Source organism: Cibotium barometz, chromosome 1, assembly GCF_041138505.1.
Source record: "Cibotium barometz isolate CiBa-2024 chromosome 1, ASM4113850v1, whole genome shotgun sequence".
NCBI classification, from domain to species: domain Eukaryota; kingdom Viridiplantae; phylum Streptophyta; class Polypodiopsida; order Cyatheales; family Cibotiaceae; genus Cibotium; species Cibotium barometz.
Window position 1 is genome coordinate 47,561,588 of NC_141046.1, and position 14,720 is coordinate 47,576,307.

General features: G+C 49.0%; 1 protein-coding gene across 1 annotated transcript in view; it reads right to left on the reverse strand.

Annotated features, from left to right (window-relative positions):
* LOC147642094 (uncharacterized) overlaps positions 1–14,720 on the reverse strand; it is a 125,851-nt gene that overhangs the window by 27,229 nt on the left and 83,902 nt on the right. The window lies entirely within an intron of this gene.

Genomic DNA, 14,720 nt, shown 5'->3' on the forward strand with positions numbered 1-14,720 from the left:
GGAAATGTTGACCCAATGATGGGTATGAATGTTGGGGGAAGCAATCTTGCGAAACCACTTCCATATGACAATCTAACGCCTATGGGAAAGGCGAAGGATTACAAGGAAGGGGGAGCTGCAGTGAAGTTTGACACTTTCAGTGGGGCCAAGGATAAATTGAAGGCACTTACCTTTTTACAGCAGTTTGATGCTGCTTTTTCTGGTGGGAATTACACAGAGTCCTCTAAGGTGAGAAAAGCTGCCACTTTTCTCAAGGGCAATGCTTTGCAGTGGTGGTCTACTCTTCTTTTGCAGGGCATAGCACCCACCACATGGATCCAATTCAAACAGGTTTTCTCTTCCGTATGGCTCACATCTACATTTGAGGTGGATGTTATGACCGCATGGCACAAGCTGGAAGCTTCAAAGTGTGATAGTTTGGAGGATTATAACAAGAAGTTTTGGGAAGCTCTTCTTATCGTGCCGTGCCATTATCTGAGCAGGTTGAGAAATATTGTTGTGGGCTGCCCAAGGAGGTACGAGATTATTGTATAAAGACAAGAGTAACGAACATGTCACAGATGATTGAAAATGCTATGATAGCTAATGCGTTACTCACAGGTGGTTCATCTGGATTTAAAGGCAGTAAGAAATTGAGCAAGAAAGCTGAAAAATTTGGGCATGCTTCTCGTGATGCTAAAGGGTCTACAGAGACAAAGTATAAGAAGTTGCCAATGCCCAAGAGGACTTCTGAGGAAAGACAGGCTTTGAGAGATGCTCAAAAGTGTTTTTACTGTACTGAAGAGGGGCATATGTCATTCAATTGTCCCAAAAGAACGTCCAAAAAGAACCCTGACAATAAAGGAGAGCCCAAGCCAAAGAAACCAAAGCCTTCTGCAGGCTTAGTTCCTGATCTTGTGGGGGAGCAGCTAGGTGGTGAAGCTACAGAGTTGTGCAGGGCATGGGGCAAAGTGAGAGATCAGAATGCTTTGATCTTCTTTGACACAGGTGCTAGAGCCAACTTCATTTCACCAGATTTGGCTGGCCGATTGGGGATTCGCGCGGCGCAGAGGAGATGGGGCCATTACATGAGGCAAATATGGCTTGTCCAAGGTATGCAGAACCCGTTACTCCTATCATTGGGAAGCTCCGGCTTCATTTGCAGGGTTATGTGGACAGCGAGGAGTTCTTCATCATGCCTTTGGATGGCTGTGATGTTTTGTTGGGGATGCCATGGTGCCACAGGGTACATGCGGTGGTGGATACTTACAATAGGAAAATTACTCTGACTCATAGAGGGAAAGAGCATGTATTGGATGTAAAACTCAAAGGGGAATCTGTTCCTATTGTATCCGCTTCGGCGATTTCATCAGTAATGAAAAAGCATCTTTCCGCGTACTTGATTTATGTAAAGGATGCACAGGATGATGAGTCTAAGTCTGATTTGTCTATGTTAGATAAGGACAGGACTGATTTCTTAAGTGGGTTTCAAGACTGTTTTTCCGAGTCATTGCCAGGAGAACTTCCTCCTGAGAGGCCAGAAGATCATGATATAGATCTGATTCCTGGTAGTACTCCACCGAATAGACCGCCGTACCGTGTTAGTGCAGCCCAACAGGGAGAGATTATGAGTCAGGTGCAGGAGCTATTGAATAAGGGGTTGATTCAGCCTAGCTCATCACCCTTTTGCTCACCTGTGCTCTTAGTGCAGAAGAAGGATGGTTCTTGGCGCATGTGTATTGATTACAGGGCGCTGAACAAGAATACCATCAAGAATCGATTCCCCATACCGAGGATCGATGACATTTTGGACCGCTTACAGGGCTCCACAGTTTTCAGTCGTATTGACTTGAAAAGCGGGTATCATCAGATACGCATTAGACCCGAGGATGTGCATAAGACAGCATTCCGAACCACGTTCGGATTGTATGAGTTCTTGGTTATGCCCTTTGGTTTGACAAATGCGCCTGGCACATTTAACAGAATGATGGACAGGATTTTCAGGCCTCATAGAGAGTTTGTGGGCACATTCTTTGATGATATGATTGTGCATTCACAAACTGAGGAAGAGCATAGAAGGCATTTGGCCATTGTGTTTGCAGAACTCAGAAACCATAGGTTGGTGGTTAATGGTAAGAAGAGTGAGTTCTTTTTGCAGGAGATACATTTCTTGGGGCATATTGTGTCTGGTCATGGAGTCCGTATGGATCCAGCAAAGGTGGAAGCAATACTTAATTGGCCAGCTTTGAGGACCGTGCATGATGTACACAACTTTCTAGGATTGTGTTCCTATTACAAGCGTTACATACGGCACTTTGCTGAAATTGCTTCGCCTCTTCATGCTTTGACGAAGAAAGCAACTCCGTTTAGATGGGCTGATCGGGAAATTACAGCATTCAAAAAGCTCAAAGAAAAGCTTACTTCGGACCCAGTATTGGTGTTACCGGACCTCCGAAAGGCTTTTGTTGTCCAGTGTGATGCATGTGGAAGTAGCATTGGTGCAGTTCTCATGCAAGAGGGACATGTGATAGCCTATGAGAGTAGAGTTTTGCAAGATGCCGAGAAGCATTTACAGGTGTCTGAGAAAGAGATGTTGGCTGTAATTCACGCTCTTTCTACTTGGAAACACTACTTGCTTGGGGCTGATTTCACTGTACAGACAGATCATCAGACCTTGCGTTATTTCCTCACGCAGACTAAGCTTTCAGAGAAGCATATGCGTTGGGCAAACTTTTTGTCAATGTTTCACTTCCAGATTGTGCATGTGGAAGGCAAAAAGAATGTAGTGGCAGATGCTTTGTCACGCAAGCCACAGGTCTCTGCAGTTTCACTTGCTTATCATCATGAGCTTGATGAAATGAAAGAGCAGTATGCCCATGATGAGGATTTTGAAAGGTTGTATGATCAGATGTCTGAGGGTCAGCGGCATGAGCACTATACTCTCAGAGATGGGTTTTTATTGATGCATGGCAGACTGTGTGTTACCAGGCCATTGCGACTCAAGGTTATGATTGAAAGTCATGCTCCACCGTATGCAGGTCATAGAGGTATTGACGCCACGGTCAAAGCAGTGGAGACTTTCTTTTATTGGCCAACCTTGAGAAGAGATGTTGATGCCTTTGTGAGGCAATGCATCGTATGTCAAAAGGTAAAGTTTGACCGTCAGAAGACACCAGGGTTATTACAGCCTTTACCTATTCCGGATAGACCTTGGAAGAGCATTGCCATGGATTTTGTATTCGATCTTCCACGGACACAAACGGGAAATGATGGCATCTGGACTATCATATGCAGGTTCAGTAAGCAAGCTCATTTCATTCCCGTGCGGAAGACAATTAAAGTGGATCATATGGTGAAGTTGTTCATGGCGAACATCTTCAAGTATCATGGCTTGCCTACGTCTATCATTAGTGACCATGATCCACGGATGACGAGTTTGTTTTGGAGAGGGTTGTTTGACAACATGGGTACAACTCTCAAGTTTTCATCGTCATTTCATCCAGATACAGATGTCAGTCAGAAGAGGCTAACTCTACAGTGTTGGATCTTCTCAAGTGTTATGTGTCAGAGCACAAGCAACAATGGGAAAAGTATCTTCCTTTGGTGGAGTTTGCATATAACAACACTGTACATAGCTCGACAGGCAAGGCGCCTTTTGAGATTGTAGAAGGAGGGAAGAAGGTACCACCCATTTTGCATACAAAGGATAAGATCTTTGAGGCTGATCAGTATGTGGAGAGCTTGGATGAAGCTTATCGGAGAGTTAAGTTGGCCCTCCAGAAAACTCAGCAGAAGCAAAAGAAACCCGCAGACCGTCACAGACGTGATTTACAGTTTGCATTGGGTGATTGGGTTCTTTTGCGCTTTGAAAAGGCTAGACTCAAGAAGATGAAGGGTAAAGAGCGCTTATTCCCTAAGTTGAGTATGCGATATTATGGGCCTTTTCAGGTTTTGGAAAAGATTGGTGAGGTAACCTATCGTTTGAAGTTACCAGATCACTGGAGGATTCACAATGCTTTTCACGTCAGTCGTCTTAGACCTTTCCGTGGGGATGTGCCTAAGGATGTATCAGATGAGGCTCAGCCGGAAGTTGAGGAACTTGATGAGGTTCTGATTCCAGAGCAGATACTGGCACATAAAGAAAGGAAGGTACGAGGTAAAGTTTCCCGTCGCTATCTTGTGAAGTTCAAGAACTATTCACCGATGGATGCGAAGTGGATGGAGGAAGGTGACTTAACAGATTCACCTCAGGTTTTGCAGCTTTATCTCGATGCCTTTGAGTTAGAGCCGACTCTTATTGTGGCTCATTCAGGTTCAGCAGAGCATGGGTCTGGAGCATTACCTGATGCTCAATAGGGGGGTAGCACCTCCACTCCCTTGATACAGACAGGCTCAGATGACATCTAGAGGTCGCTTGGTGCAGATTTTCTCTCACCCGAAGGTATTGAGGCTGACAGTACATCTGTTTATGGGACTTCTATGATATATGTGTACTAGTCACATGAGATTTTTGTGGATATGTATGGTTCACAGTGGTATACAACTTGGACTATTACTATGCCATTGGTTTGCAGTGAATGATGATACATGTGTATGGCTTAGAGAGATTGGGACGCTAATCTTGCCATATTGTATATTTCACTTTGGATAATTTGATGCATCACCAGAATGCAAACGAGGACGCTTGCCATTTTTCAAGAGGGGGGTATGTCATGGCCCTGTGAAAATGGAACAGTACAAGTGTGGGCATGGTGGTTGCAGAGTCAGAATATTTTATGATTCACATGGGGGGTGCCCGGACAGAGTTTAAGATGTGTGGACATCCCTAGGTGTGAAGGGGGGAACTAGAAACATTAAACTTTAATGTTTATTAAAGTTTGCCCCTAGGCCTTAGTGGCCCTAGGGAACTTATTAAAGTTTGGGGCCCTAGGGATTATTTTTGGGAAGAGGGCCACTTTTGGAGAGTTTCTCTCTCTTCTCTCTCTCTCTCTCTTCCCTTTTGGGGAGTCGTGGAGCAAAAGGGACACACAAGCGTGGAAAAGCACAAGGAAGGAGGCGGCTGCTGTACGTGTGTTTCTGCTGCTGCTTTTCTGTGAACTTTGTGTTGAAGAAGGCTGTACAACAGCCGTACACCTCTGTACGACTGCTGTACTGTTGCTGCAGGCGGCGTCGAACTGAGGAACAGAGGCTGCCACAGCAGGCGACTGTCAACAGAGGACAGCAGGTTCAGGTACAGGCCGTACGAATGTCACGATTGTGACTTAATTACCCTTAATCATTGAAAGGACACCAATGAAGGGTCACACCTTGTCACATGGGTCATCATCAAAGGACACGTCTATTCAAAGGGACACATCTATTGATTAAAGGACACGTCTCTTCAAAGGGACACATCTATTGATTAAAGGACACACCTCTACGTCCAAAAGACATAACTATTCATTCAAGAGTCACACCCTTTCATCAGGGATGTGTCTCTTCATTTGTACCTCTTCGTGCCCTATTTAACAAGGCCTTGTGTCTCAATGCAAACAACTCAACTTTCCGCTCTCTAATTATCTTTAGTTCTTGTATTCAATTTTAACTAGGAAGTCCTCACAGTGCCTCATGCCACATCGCTTCCTTTCCTTCAGGGGGACCCTATTTTGCAGAGAGGTGAGTACTCTAGCCACTCAAGCCAATGTTTCATTTGCTGATAGACGGGACACCATGCTAGAGCTTGTCCTCTTTGGCAGTCCAGGAGCACACCTCCACTGGTCCCTCCTCCCTCCCACCCCCCCTCCCCCCTCACGGACCCTAGTTCAGATCGTACTCAGGGGGGTGGGAGGGACACATGCCCCCAGGTACCAAAGCACCAGGACCCGACCTCGGCTGAGCCCAGCACAAAAGAGTCGTAGACTACTGTTGGCCTGAAGCGGAACCACCGGCTGACTTCCAAAGCAAAGTGGCGCCACATGGCGCGCCAAGCTAGCAGGACACACGAGGGCATAGTTGTATGAGAGAACCATTACGAACATTTATACCCTCCAGGAACCCGCTTCTCGCCCCCCATCTAGAGACCGTTACCTCGCCGTTGAGATCACTCTCCAAGATTTCAGTTTCCCGAGAGGCTCTTTGACCCTTCAGAGCCTTCCGCTCTTTAATTACTCCTTAATCCCTTATTAACTCAAAGGACACCTGTGAAGGGTCACACCCTTACACATGGGTCACTATCAAAGCACATGTCTATCATTAAAAGACACACCCCTAGGTCCAAAGAACATAACCGTTGACTCAAGAGCCACACCCCTTCCCAGGGATGTGTCTCTTCACTTGTACCCTTTCGGCCTCTATTTAAGAAAGGCCCCTGTCTCAATGCAAACAACTCAACTCAATCTTTCTTGCAGCATTTGTCTTATGTTTATTAATTAAGTCTTAATCATGTTAATAAAGCTATAAAAGCTTTACAGTGGTATTAGAGCAAAATTTTTTCCTACCCGTGGGTTGTGAAGCGGTTGTGAAGCCCTCACCCTCTCCGCGGCACTCCCTCGTCCACCCCTCTTCTCGGTGTTGTATGGAAGAAGCGGAGCGATGGTGGACTTGGCGTAAATCCTTGCTCATAGTGATGTAAAAAAAAAAAAAGGGTTCCACACCCATACACACCCACCGTGTGTATTCCAGAGAGGGAACCCTTGCTGCATACCTGGACTACCCTCCCTCCCTACTGCCGGTGGTGTTAGGCGTTCGCAGCATGACAGGAATTTCCCCTCTCGCTGCCAAATATGGAACCCCCCCCCCCTCCTCGCTTCGTTCGCTGCTGGCGTGAGCCCCTTGCGTTGATTCATGCAGCTGCCGACCCTGAGCCCATCGCCGCCGAATAGCGAGGACTGCCCGCCATCTCTTCGCTTTGCTGGCGGCGCCCCTTCGAAGCGGCGCACCTTTTCCCTCCAGTCGGCTACGCGATCCAGGCCGTCACCTTTACACCATCAAAAACACAAAATTTTATTACATCATATTGACACGTGGGTCTCTCTCTAATCTTTTAAATTAAAAAAAAAACCTTCAACTTACCTTACAGGCTCCTACGAATCGGCGCCACCCTTGCGACCGTTTTCAGCCAAGCACTCGCCATCGCCTGTCTTGGTTTCCTGCGCGCCGGCTTGCTGCTGCCTCCCTTTCTCGAAAGCAGCCTTCTTCATTGCTAGGCTCCTACGGTCTATGTTGGTGGTTGGACCAGCCACGTGTAGTTGGTGTTTTCCGTGGCTTGACGGCTACTACCTTGGTGCTTCTTCTCCAGCAATACTATTTATTATGGCAACCTCCTTCAGGTGTGATTTTTCCATTTTCTTGAGTATACACATTTCACATAATGTGGAGTATTAACATATCAGCAACCCACCATTTCATTCTTTGTGGGCTCTCCACTCCTCCAGGGCCAATACCTCTTTTTACGGGATCAAAAGCACCTCTCCGATCACGTGGACACACACTACCCTCTTCTCCGACGGCTTATGGCAGAGGAAACCTATGACTTCAGTTATTTACAGGATACACCCTCTCAGTCCATAGTTCCCTCTCCTACCCATGTTTCTCTACCAGTCTCAGCCCCTGTTCCAGTGAGTGTGCCCCCCTTTTTCCAGCCCACTCATTACCGCATTCAAATAGCCACACCGACTTCTCACCTTCGAGAATTCGACGTGTGGGTGATCCGTGTTCGTACTTCTGCACAGGATCTGGATCATTATTGTTTTATACTCAGGCGTCATCCTTATCGGGGCGCTATCCTCCCCGAGTGTAGCATCATTTTTCATGAATATTACACTTATTCTGAGGACATTCATCCATCTTCATTCACGATGCGCTCCTCTACACCGGAGTATACACCCTTGACACCAGTAGCTGCCCCTACCCCTGTACCTTCTTCTCCTCTCCTCTCAGGAGTTCTAGATGCCGCACCCTCTAGCCGATGGTTCTTACTAGAGCCCAGCGGCGTCATCAACAGCAAAAACCCCCAGAGCCTCATCACCCTGAAGCCTCTACAACATCTCCTCTCATGGCAGAACTTGTTGACATACCAACCCCTCCAGAATGGCAGTCAGCTTTGCAGCAACTTCATTAGCAGTTCCAACAGCAACTCCAGGAGTCTATGGCATCCTTGGCCTCTCAGATCCTGCAGCTCCACACGGATCGCCACTCCTACACAAGTTCCGTACCAGCAGCAGATGTTTCAGCAGCAGTACCAGCAGACGAAGACATCATTTCTTCCGAGGTAGAAGGCGACGACCTTAAAACTCTTTATCGTCTTTTACAAGCCAGTAAAACATAGAAATTGGAAATTAAACCCCCTGACTCTTATGGTGGTCAGCGCAATAAGCGCATCTTAGACCAATGGCTCTACAAACTGCAGTTATACTTTGAAACCATGACCCTTTCTGACTCCAAAAAGGTGATTTTTGCGGTATCCCTCCTCAAAGACACTGCTTTATTATGGTGGCTACGACGACAGCACGCTCGAAAAACGGTTACAACATGGGAAAAATTCGAGCGGGTCCTCCTCAAGCAGTTCATACCTGCCAATGCGGATTTCCAAGCCCGTACTCGCTTACGCCATTCGGACCAAACTGGTTCCTTGGCCTCTTCTATCTCCCAGTTCACCAACTTGATACTGGAGATTGATTCTTTGTCCCGGACGAACTTCATGCCTTCGTTGAAGGGCTTAACCCCACACTGCGTGCCGATGTTCAGAAATATAACCCTGTCGATCTTGTCGATGCCATACGATATGCCGAGCGCGTTGCAGACATTAATTCTCGAAATCCGGCCTCTTCCGGTCGAGCTAATGACTTTCAAAAAGCCAATGGATCTCGTATGAGCCGAGATAGTCGCAGAGAGTCATCTAGCTCTTCTACCTCCCGGCCTAATCCCCAATGGAATAATTCTCAACACCCTCGCCGATCAGAAGGATCGTCCTCTTTTTTGTTCCGACGTTCTCACTCCTTCCAACCACACAGTTCGGACCGTGGACGGGACCAAAGACGTGACCAATCTCGCAATTCTCGTCCTTCTACTGTTCTTCTGGACGGGATCAACAAAAGACGAGAATGGATCTCGTATGAGCCCAGATAGTCGCAGAGAGTCATTTGGCTCTTCTACCTCCCGGCCTAATCCCCAATGGAATAATTCTCAACACCCTCGCCGATCAGAAGGATCGTCCTCTTTCGGTACCGACGTTCTCACTCCTTCCAACCACGCAGTTCGGATTGTGGACGGGACCAAAGATGTGACCAATCTCGCAATCCTCGTCCTTCGAATCAACAAAAGACGAAATTGTGCACAAATTGTAATGGACCTCATCGTTGGTTTGAGTGCCCCAAAAGACCAACCCATCGACAGAATTCTAATGCTGAACCCCCCACTTTGTCAGCAACTAGCGGTTTCTTCTCAGAAGTGGGGGGTTCAGCATTAGAATTCTGTCGATGGGTTGGTCTTTTGGGGCACTCAAACCAGCGATGAGGTCCATTACAAATTGTGCTTTCTAAAAATCATTAGCTCGACCGGAAGAGGCCGGATTTCGAAAATTAATGTCTGCAACGCGCTCGGCATATCGTATGGCATCGGCAAGATCGACAAGGTTATATTTCTGAACATCGGCACGTAGTGTGGGGTTAAGCCCTTCAACGAAGGCATGAAGTTCGTCCGCTGGGGACAAAGAATCAATCTCCAGTATCAAGTTGGTGAACTGGAAGACATAAGACGCTAAGGAACCAGTTTGGTCCAAATGGCGTAAGCGAGTACGGGCTTGGAAATCCGCATTGGCAGGTATGAACTGCTTACGGAGGACCCGCTCAAATTTTTCCCACGTTGTAACCGTTTTTCCAACGTGCTGTCGTCGTTGCCACCATAATAAAGCAGTGTCTTTGAGGAGGGATACCGCAAAAATCACCTTTTTGGAGTCAGAAAGGGTCATGGTTTGAAAGTATAACTGCAGTTTGTAGAGCCATTGGTCTAAGATGCGCTTATTGCGCTGACCACGATAAGAGTCAGGGGGTTTAATTTCCAATTTCTTTGCTTTACTCGCTTGTAAAAGATGATAAAGAGTTTTAAGGTCGTTGCCTTCTACCTCGGAAGGAATGACGTCTTCGTCTGCTGGTACTGGTGCTGAAACATCTGCTGCTGGTACGGAACTTGTGTAGGAGTGGCTATCCGTGTAGAGCTGCAGGATCTGAGAGGCCAAGGATGCCATAGACTCTTGGAGTTGCTGTTGGAACTGCTGTTGAAGTTGCTGCAAAGCTGACTGCCATTCCGGAGGGGCTGGTATGTCAACAGGTTCTGCCATGAGAGGAGATGTTGATGTAGAGGCTTCAAGGTGATGAGGCTTTGGGGGTTTTTGCCGTTGATGACGCCGCTGGGCTCTAGTAAGAACCATCGGCTGGAGGGTTCGGCATCTGGAAATCCCGAGAGGAGAGGCTATGTACTGGTGAAGCGGCTATAGACCATCCAGTATAGTAAGGGCGATCCTCTAGGACTGGGCTCGCACGAGAGTCTGCTACTGGAGAAGAAGGTACAGGGGTAGGGGCAGCTACTGGTGTCAAGGGTGTATACTCCGGTGTAGAGGGGCGCACCGTGAATGAAGATGGATGAATGTCCTCAGAATAAGTGCAATATTCATGAAAAATGATGCTACACTCGGGGAGGATAGCGCCCCGATAAGGATGACGCCTGAGTATAAAACAATAATGATCCAGATCCTGTGCAGAAGTACGAACACGGATCACCCACGTCGAATTCTCGAAGGTGAGAAGTCAGTGTGGCTATCTGAATGCGGTAATGAGTGGGCTGGAAAAAGGGGGGCACACTCACTGGAACAGGGGCTGAGACTGGTGGAGAAACACGGGTAGGAGAGGGCACTATGGACTGAGAGGGTGTATCCTGTAAATAACTGAGGTCATAGGTTTCCTCTGCCATAAGCCGTCGGAGAAGAGGGTAGTGTGTGTCCACGTGATCGGAGAGGTGCTTTTGATCCCGTAAAAAGGGGTATTTGCCCCGGAGGAGTGGAGAGCCGCAAAAGAATGAAATGGCGGGTTGCTGATATGTTAATACTCCACATTATGTGAAATGTGTATACTCAAGAAAATGGAAAAATCACACCTAAAGGAGGTTGCCATAATAAATAGTATTGCTGGAGAAGAAGCACCAAGGTAGTAGCCGTGAAGCCACGGAAAACACTAACTACACGTGGCTGGTCCAACCACCAACATAGACCGCAGGAGCCTAGCAATGAAGAAGGCTGCTTTCGAGGAAGGGAAAGGCTGCTTTCGAGGAAGGGAGGCGGCAGCAAGCCGGCGCGCAGGAGACGAAGACAGGCGACGGCGAGTGCTTGGCTGAAAACGGCCGCAAGGGTGGCACCGATTCGAAGGAGCCCGTAAGGTAAGTTGAAGGTTTTTTTTTTTTTTTTAAGATTAGAGAGAGACCCACGTGTCAATATGATGTAATAAAATTTTGTGTTTTTGATGGTGTAAAGGTGACGGCCTGGAACGCGTAGCCGACTGGAGGGAAAAGGTGCGCCGCTTCGAAGGGGCACCGCCAGCAAAGCGAAGAGATGGCGGGCAGTCGCTATTCGGCGGCGATGGGCTCAGGGTCGGCAGCTGCATGAATCAACGCAAGGGGCTCACGCCGGCAGCGAACGAAGCGAGGAGGGAGGGGGGGTGTTCCATATTTGGCAGCGAGAGGGGAAATTCGTGCCATGCTACGAATGCCTAACACCACCGGCAGCAGGGAGGGAGGGTAGTCCAGGTATGCAACAAGGGTTCCCTCTCTGCAATACACACGGTGCGTGTGTATGGGTGTGGAACCCTTTTTTTTTTACATCACTATGAGCAAGGATTTACGCCAAGTCCACCATCGTACCTCCACTTCTTCCATACAACACCAAGAAGAGGGGTGGACGAGGGAGTGCCGCGGAGAGGGTGAGGGCTTCACAACCGCTTCACAACCCACGGGTAGGAAAAAATTTTGCTCTGATACCACTGTAAAGCTTTTATAGCTTTATTAACATGATTAAGACTTAATTAATAAACATAAGACAAATGCTGCAAGAAAGATTGAGTTGAGTTGTTTGCATTGAGACAGGGGCCTTTCTTAAATAGAGGCCGAAAGGGTACAAGTGAAGAGACACATGGAAGGGGTGTGGCTCTTGAGTCAACGGTTATGTCCTTTTTTTTTTCCTCGAGAAAAGATCCTTTCATTAGTTATGTAAAAAACGCCCGTAGGGCTACAAAAGATCTCTCCTGCTCCTAAGAGAGAGAAGAGCAGTGAATACATCATGGCAGCCCGGGAGACTCTCCCTAGGTGCTGCAAAATACAAGCATCAGTCTAAAGAACTGAGCGGCTAAATCATACAATGGGGGGGGGAAGAGCCAAACAGGTGGCCTGTAGTGCCAACGGGGGGATCCCGTGTGTAGGGTGTAGAACGGGCCGCAGCGCCAAGTGGTGTGAAAGGCCTGGCGCCGTAAGATCGCCTCATCCGAGTCTCCCCGGATGCGGTCGTACTGTCCTCGCAGGGTGTGGATCAACTCCTGCCAAATCCCCCGAACAGTCTCTGCTGGTGGCTCTAATCTCCCCTCAAAGGCCGTAAAGCACCGGGCCCTCCAGGTGAACCAGATGGTGAGGCTGCTGAGGAGCTCCCATCGTAAATCCCTCTCCTGTGTCCAGCTGGCGGACGAGAAATCCGGTGCCGGAACCAGGCGAGGCTGGCTCTTAATAAATCTGATGGCCTGACTGCCCTGCTCCATCTCATAGCCCATAGCAGGCCCTGACGAAGTCGGCCAAGCAGCGGCACCCCACGTAAACATACCCTCTGGAGAGAGGGGGGCCAGAATACGCAGCATCCGCAGCCAAATCTGTTGTGCCTGAGGGCAGTCCCAAAGGCAATGTCTCTGTGTCTCCATAGGGTGGCCGCATCGGACGCAGGCCGCCGGAAGACCGCTGTAAACAAGCCAAGTGCCAACTGCTGAGCCCCTGTGGGCGACCAACCACTGAAAAGCCGAGATCCTGCGGGCCTGTCGACTAGCCCAGAGCCGAGCCCAGAAATCCTCCAGGAACTCCTGTGATAGTCCCTGCAATCGCCAATGCCCCGCTGCCGCTGGAGAAACCGTCCTCCTCGCCGTCAAAATATGCCGTCCCAGCCGAACAGTATACTGGAAAAAGGTGATCTCTGTGGCCTCAAGGGATGCATAAGGATCATGCCACTCGTACTCCCCGGGGTCCCACTGTAGCCGGGCCAAGGAGCGCGCTGCATATGCCCATATGCGCCAATCCGGGAGCACATCAGCAGGGTCGGGGTCAATATGCCACTTCCGAGAAGCGGCAGCCACTACCCGAATCCTCTGAAAGGTGCACTTTGCAACCAAAGGCGACTCCACCTCCACTCTCTGGAGTCTACCCTCATCCTGAATCTCATAATAGAGGCATCTGCCATCCTCAGTGCTAGCTCTGACAGCAATCAGGATCTCCAACTGTGTAAAGGCTCCCATCCACCGTGGGGCCACTGGCTCGAGAGGTGTGAACCACTCCTCTGTAAGTGCCTCCTGAATATCATCCCTCATAATCAACCCCCCTCTGAAGTGACTCAGCCTCTCCACCTGGGTCTCCTCTGGTAGACTGCAGAAAGCCTGCCAGTCTCCAAAACTACGAGCTGGGCCTGCCGCTAAAGGTCCCCAGGCTAGACGAGGCCGAGAACCCAGCATATGACCCTGCTCTGTACGAACCGCTGGGCTCCAGATGAGCGGCTGTCTGGCCCGCTCCTCAACACAAGAAGGAGGCCGCTGAGAGAGCCCCGGTCTTAGCAGCTCCCAAGCTCTCAGGATACTCAAAGCAAATCTGTCCTCCCATCCTCTACTGAGGCCTGTCCTCCTCATCTCTATGAAGATCCAGCGAATCTCTGGTGCCCAAGTACCCCCTGCAGGAGGCGCCCGGGCCTGCAGTCGCTGCAAGAGGAGCTCTTTCCAAGGCTCAACGCCTGGAAGCAACCCCCGAACAATAAGCTTCCCCAATAAGGCTCTACTCTGATCGACTGGATCTATAATGCCCAAACCGCCCTGAGCCAGCGGAAGTGTAATAACTGCCCATGCAACCTTTGCCCGAGCTGGCTGACCGTCCCGCCCAGACCACAGAAAGTTCCTGATCAGCCTCTGTACCTGGCTGATGCAAGAGCTCGAGAAAATCCAGCAAGACGTAATGTACCACATAGTCGCTAACAGCACCTGATTTGCCACCACCACCCTCCCAGCCAAGGATAGTCGAGCTGTACTCCAATACAATAGCTTCTTCTGAATGCTCAGAAGAAGCGGGGCAATCTGCTGCTCAGGTGACAAATCGAGGCCAATCTGGCATCCCAAATACCGTACTGCTGTGCCTGGAGGAATCCATCTAAAACCGGGGTCCGGGCTCCATGCCGGAGTGGGAGCACTACTGATCCAAAAGGCCACTGTCTTGCGCCAATTGATCAATGCTCCCGAAGTTGCACTAAAAACCTGGAGCGACTGCTCTGCCCGAATAAGATTGGCCTCTTGGCCATGCAAAAATAAGCCCGTGTCGTCTGCAAACTCAGCATCAAGCAAATCCTCCCCCCGGACTGGGAGCTGAAGTCCTCTCAAACCAACCTCCTCTGCCGTCAAATACATACTCATAGCCTCCGCAAAGAAGAGAAAAAGGAAAGGGGCGAGAGGACACCCCTGACGGACTGATCTGGTTAGCTCAAAACT